Here is a 6,362-nt window from a genome sequence, read left to right on the forward strand (position 1 = left end):
ATGTCCGCACCTCGTTGCGGCATTTCTCGCCCAACTCCGCACCTCGTTGCGGCATGTGTCGGCCAAGTCCACACCACGTTGCGGTATTTGTCGCCCATGTCTGCACATTGTTGCGGCATTTCTCGGACGTGTCTGCACCACTTTGCGCCATTTCCCACCCAACTCCGCACCTCGTTGCGGCATGTCTCGACCAAGTCCCAACATCGTTGCAGCAATTCTCGCCCATGTCCGCATCTTGTTGCGGCATGTCTCGGCCAAGTCCGCACCACGTTGCGACATTTCTCGCCCACCTCCGCAACTCGTTTCGACATTCCTCGGCCATGTCCGCACCTCGTTGCGACATTTGTCGACTAAGTCCACAACTCGTTCCGACATTCCTCGGCCATGTCCGCACCATGTCCGAACATGTTGCGGCATTTCTCACCCACCTCCGCAACTCGATCCGGCATTGTCCGCACCAAGTCCGAAACTCGTTGCAGCATTTCTCGCCCAACTCCGCACCTCGTTGCGGCATGTCTCGGCCAAGTCTGCACATCGTTGCAACATTTGTCGCCCACCGCCGCAACTCGTTCCGACATTCCTCGGCCATGTCCGCACCTCGTTGCGACATTTGTCGACTAAGTCCACAACTCGTTCCGACATTCCTCGGCCATGTCCGCACCTCGTTGCGACATTTGTCGACTAAGTCCACAACTCGTTCCGACATTCCTCGGCCATGTCCGCACCTCGTTGCGACATTTGTCGACTAAGTCCACAACTCGTTCCGACATTCCTCGGCCATGTCCGCACCTCGTTGCGACATTTGTCGACTAAGTCCACAACTCGTTCCGACATTCCTCGGCCATGTCCGCACCATGTCCGAACATGTTGCGGCATTTCTCACCCACCTCCGCACCTCGTTGCGGCATTTATCGACCGTGTCCGCTTCAAGGCCGCACCTCGTTGCTTCATGTATCGGCCAAGTCCGCACCACGTTGCGGCATTTCTCGGCCGTGTCCGCACCAAGTCCGCACGTTGCGGAATGTATCGGCCAAGTCCGCACCAAGTTGCGGCATTTCTCGGCCAAGCCCGCACATCGTTGCGGTATTTCTCGCACACCTCCGCACCTCGTTGCGGCATGTATCGGTCAAGTCCGCACCTTGTTGCGGCACTTCTCACCCACCTCCGCACCTCGTTGCGGCATTTCTCGGCCGTGTCCGCACCAAGTCCGCACCTCGTTGCGGCATGTATCGGCCAAGTCCGCACCTCGTTGCGGCATTTCTCACCCACCTCCGCACCTCGTTGCGGCATTTATCGACCGTGTCCGCTTCAAGTCCGCACCTCGTTGCGGCATGTATCGGCCAAGTCCGCACCTCGTTGCGGCATTTCTCACCCACCTCCGCACCTCGTTGCGGCATTTATCGACCGTGTCCGCACCAAGTCCGCACGTCGTTGCGGCATGTATCGGCCAAGTTCGCACCACGTTGCACAATTTGTCGGTCAAGTCCGCACATCGTTGCGGCATTTCTCGGCCGTGTCCGCACCAAGTCCGCACGTTGCGGAATGTATCGACCAAGTCCGCACCAAGTTGCGGAATTTCTCGGCCAAGCCCGCACATCGTTGCGGTATTTCTCGCACACCTCCGCACCTCGTTGACGCATGTATCGGCCAAGTCCGCACCACGTTGCGGCATTTCTCGGCCGTGTCCGCACCAAGTCCGCACCTCGTTGCGGCATGTATCGGCCAAGTCCGCACCTCGTTGCGGCATTTCTCACCCACCTCCGCACCTCGTTGCGGCATTTATCGACCGTGTCCGCACCAAGTCCGCACCTCGTTGCGGCATGTATCGGCCAAGTCCGCACCTCGTTGCGGCATTTCTCACCCACCTCCGCACCTCGTTGCGGCATTTATCGACCGTGTCCGCACCAAGTCCGCACCTCGTTGCGGCATGTATCGGCCAAGTCCGCACCTCGTTGCGGCATTTCTCACCCACCTCCGCACCTCGTTGCGGCATTTATCGACCGTGTCCGCACCAAGTCCGCACCTCGTTGCGGCATGTATCGGCCAAGTCCGCACCTCGTTGCGGCATTTCTCACCCACCTCCGCACCTCGTTGCGGCATTTATCGACCGTGTCCGCACCAAGTCCGCACCTCGTTGCGGCATGTATCGGCCAAGTCCGCACCTCGTTGCGGCATTTCTCACCCACCTCCGCACCTCGTTGCGGCATTTATCGACCGTGTCCGCACCAAGTCCGCACCTCGTTGCGGCATGTATCGGCCAAGTCCGCACCTCGTTGCGGCATTTCTCACCCACCTCCGCACCTCGTTGCGGCATTTATCGACCGTGTCCGCACCAAGTCCGCACCTCGTTGCGGCATGTATCGGCCAAGTCCGCACCACGTTGCGGCATTTCTCCGCCGTGTCCGCACCAAGTCCGCACCACGTTGCGGCATTTCTCGGCCGTGTCCGCACCAAGTCCGCACGTTGCGGAATGTATCGGCCAAGTCCGCACCAAGTTGCGGCATTTCTCGGCCAAGCCCGCACCTCGTTGCGGCATTTCTCGCCCATGTCCGCACCTCGTTGCGGCATTTCTCGCACTCCTCCGCACCTCGTTGCGGCATGTATCGGCCAAGTCCGCACCACGTTGCACCATTTCTCGGCCAAGTCCGCACATCGTTGCGGCATTGCTCGGCCGTGTCCGCACCAAGTCCGCACGTTGCGGAATGTATCGGCCAAGTCCGCACCAAGTTGCGGCATTTCTCGGCCAAGCCCGCACATCGTTGCGGAATTTCTCGCACACCTCCGCACCTCGTTGCGGAATGTATCGGTCAAGTCCGCACGTTGTTGCGGCATTTCTCACCCACCTCCGCACCTCGTTGTGGCATTTATCGACCGTGTCCGCACCAAGTCCGCACCTCGTTGCGGCATGTATCGGCTAAGTCCGCACCACGTTGCGGCATTTCTCCGCCGTGTCCGCACCAAGTCCGCACCTCGTTGCGGCATGTATCGGCTAAGTCCGCACCACGTTGCGGCATTTCTCCGCCGTGTCCGCACCAAGTCCGCACCTCGTTGCGGCATGTATCGGCTAAGTCCGCACCACGTTGCGGCATTTCTCCGCCGTGTCCGCACCAAGTCCGCACCTCGTTGCGGCATGTATCGGCTAAGTCCGCACCACGTTGCGGCATTTCTCCGCCGTGTCCGCACCAAGTCCGCACCTCGTTGCGGCATGTATCGGCTAAGTCCGCACCACGTTGCGGCATTTCTCCGCCGTGTCCGCACCAAGTCCGCACCTCGTTGCGGCATGTATCGGCTAAGTCCGCACCACGTTGCGGCATTTCTCCGCCGTGTCCGCACCAAGTCCGCACCTCGTTGCGGCATGTATCGGCTAAGTCCGCACCACGTTGCGGCATTTCTCCGCCGTGTCCGCACCAAGTCCGCACCTCGTTGCGGCATGTATCGGCTAAGTCCGCACCACGTTGCGGCATTTCTCCGCCGTGTCCGCACCAAGTCCGCACCTCGTTGCGGCATGTATCGGCTAAGTCCGCACCACGTTGCGGCATTTCTCCGCCGTGTCCGCACCAAGTCCGCACCTCGTTGCGGCATGTATCGGCTAAGTCCGCACCACGTTGCGGCATTTCTCCGCCGTGTCCGCACCAAGTCCGCACCTCGTTGCGGCATGTATCGGCTAAGTCCGCACCACGTTGCGGCATTTCTCCGCCGTGTCCGCACCAAGTCCGCACCTCGTTGCGGCATGTATCGGCTAAGTCCGCACCACGTTGCGGCATTTCTCCGCCGTGTCCGCACCAAGTCCGCACCTCGTTGCGGCATGTATCGGCTAAGTCCGCACCACGTTGCGGCATTTCTCCGCCGTGTCCGCACCAAGTCCGCACCTCGTTGCGGCATGTATCGGCTAAGTCCGCACCACGTTGCGGCATTTCTCCGCCGTGTCCGCACCAAGTCCGCACCTCGTTGCGGCATGTATCGGCTAAGTCCGCACCACGTTGCGGCATTTCTCCGCCGTGTCCGCACCAAGTCCGCACCTCGTTGCGGCATGTATCGGCTAAGTCCGCACCACGTTGCGGCATTTCTCCGCCGTGTCCGCACCAAGTCCGCACCTCGTTGCGGCATGTATCGGCTAAGTCCGCACCACGTTGCGGCATTTCTCCGCCGTGTCCGCACCAAGTCCGCACCTCGTTGCGGCATGTATCGGCTAAGTCCGCACCACGTTGCGGCATTTCTCCGCCGTGTCCGCACCAAGTCCGCACCTCGTTGCGGCATGTATCGGCTAAGTCCGCACCACGTTGCGGCATTTCTCCGCCGTGTCCGCACCAAGTCCGCACCTCGTTGCGGCATGTATCGGCTAAGTCCGCACCACGTTGCGGCATTTCTCCGCCGTGTCCGCACCAAGTCCGCACCTCGTTGCGGCATGTATCGGCTAAGTCCGCACCACGTTGCGGCATTTCTCCGCCGTGTCCGCACCAAGTCCGCACCTCGTTGCGGCATGTATCGGCTAAGTCCGCACCACGTTGCGGCATTTCTCCGCCGTGTCCGCACCAAGTCCGCACCTCGTTGCGGCATGTATCGGCTAAGTCCGCACCACGTTGCGGCATTTCTCCGCCGTGTCCGCACCAAGTCCGCACCACGTTGCGGCATTTCTCGGCCAAGTCCGCACATCGTTGCGGCATTGCTCGGCCGTGTCCGCACCAAGTCCGCACGTTGCGGAATGTATCGGCCAAGTCCGCACCAAGTTGCGGCATTTCTCGGCCAAGCCCGCATATCGTTGCGGTATTTCTCGCACACCTCCGCACCTCGTTGCGGAATGTATCGGTCAAGTCCGCACGTTGTTGCGGCATTTCTCACCCACCTCCGCACCTCGTTGCGGAATGTATCGGCCAAGTCCGCACCAAGTTGCGGCATTTCTCGGCCAAGCCCGCACATCGTTGCGGTATTTCTCGCACACCTCCGCACCTCGTTGCGGAATGTATCGGTCAAGTCCGCACGTTGTTGCGGCATTTCTCACCCACCTCCGCACCTCGTTGCGGCATGTATCGGCTAAGTCCGCACCACGTTGCGGCATTTCTCGCCCATGTCCGCACCTCGTTGCGGCATTTCTCGCCCCTGTCCGCACCTCGTTGCGGCATTTCTCGCCCCTGTCCGCACCTCGTTGCGGCATTTCTCGCCCCTGTCCGCACCTCGTTGCGGCATTTCTCGCCCCTGTCCGCACCTCGTTGCGGCATTTCTCGCCCCTGTCCGCACCTCGTTGCGGCATTTCTCGCCCCTGTCCGCACCTCGTTGCGGCATTTCTCGCCCCTGTCCGCACCTCGTTGCGGCATTTCTCGCCCCTGTCCGCACCTCGTTGCGGCATTTCTCGCCCCTGTCCGCACCTCGTTGCGGCATTTCTCGCCCCTGTCCGCACCTCGTTGCGGCATTTCTCGCCCCTGTCCGCACCTCGTTGCGGCATTTCTCGCCCCTGTCCGCACCTCGTTGCGGCATTTCTCGCCCCTGTCCGCACCTCGTTGCGGCATTTCTCGCCCCTGTCCGCACCTCGTTGCGGCATTTCTCGCCCCTGTCCGCACCTCGTTGCGGCATTTCTCGCCCCTGTCCGCACCTCGTTGCGGCATTTCTCGCCCCTGTCCGCACCTCGTTGCGGCATTTCTCGCCCCTGTCCGCACCTCGTTGCGGCATTTCTCGCCCCTGTCCGCACCTCGTTGCGGCATTTCTCGCCCCTGTCCGCACCTCGTTGCGGCATTTCTCGCCCCTGTCCGCACCTCGTTGCGGCATTTCTCGCCCCTGTCCGCACCTCGTTGCGGCATTTCTCGCCCCTGTCCGCACCTCGTTGCGGCATTTCTCGCCCCTGTCCGCACCTCGTTGCGGCATTTCTCGCCCCTGTCCGCACCTCGTTGCGGCATTTCTCGCCCCTGTCCGCACCTCGTTGCGGCATTTCTCGCCCCTGTCCGCACCTCGTTGCGGCATTTCTCGCCCCTGTCCGCACCTCGTTGCGGCATTTCTCGCCCCTGTCCGCACCTCGTTGCGGCATTTCTCGCCCCTGTCCGCACCTCGTTGCGGCATTTCTCGCCCATGTCCGCACCAAGTCCGCACATCGTTGCGGCATTTCTCGCACACCTCCGCACCTCGTTGCGGAATGTATCGGTCAAGTCCGCACGTTGTTGCGGCATTTCTCACCCACCTCCGCACCTCGTTGTGGCATTTATCGACCGTGTCCGCACCAAGTCCGCACCTCATTGCGGCATGTATCGGCCAAGTCCGCACCACGTTGCGGCATTTCTCGGCCGTGTCCGCACCAAGTCCGCACCTCGTTGCGGCATGTATCGGCCAAGTCCGCACCTCGTTGCGGCATTTCTCACCCACCTCCGCACCTCGTT

The sequence above is a fragment of the Ipomoea triloba genome, chromosome 10, assembly GCF_003576645.1.
Source record: "Ipomoea triloba cultivar NCNSP0323 chromosome 10, ASM357664v1".
NCBI lineage: Eukaryota > Viridiplantae > Streptophyta > Magnoliopsida > Solanales > Convolvulaceae > Ipomoea > Ipomoea triloba.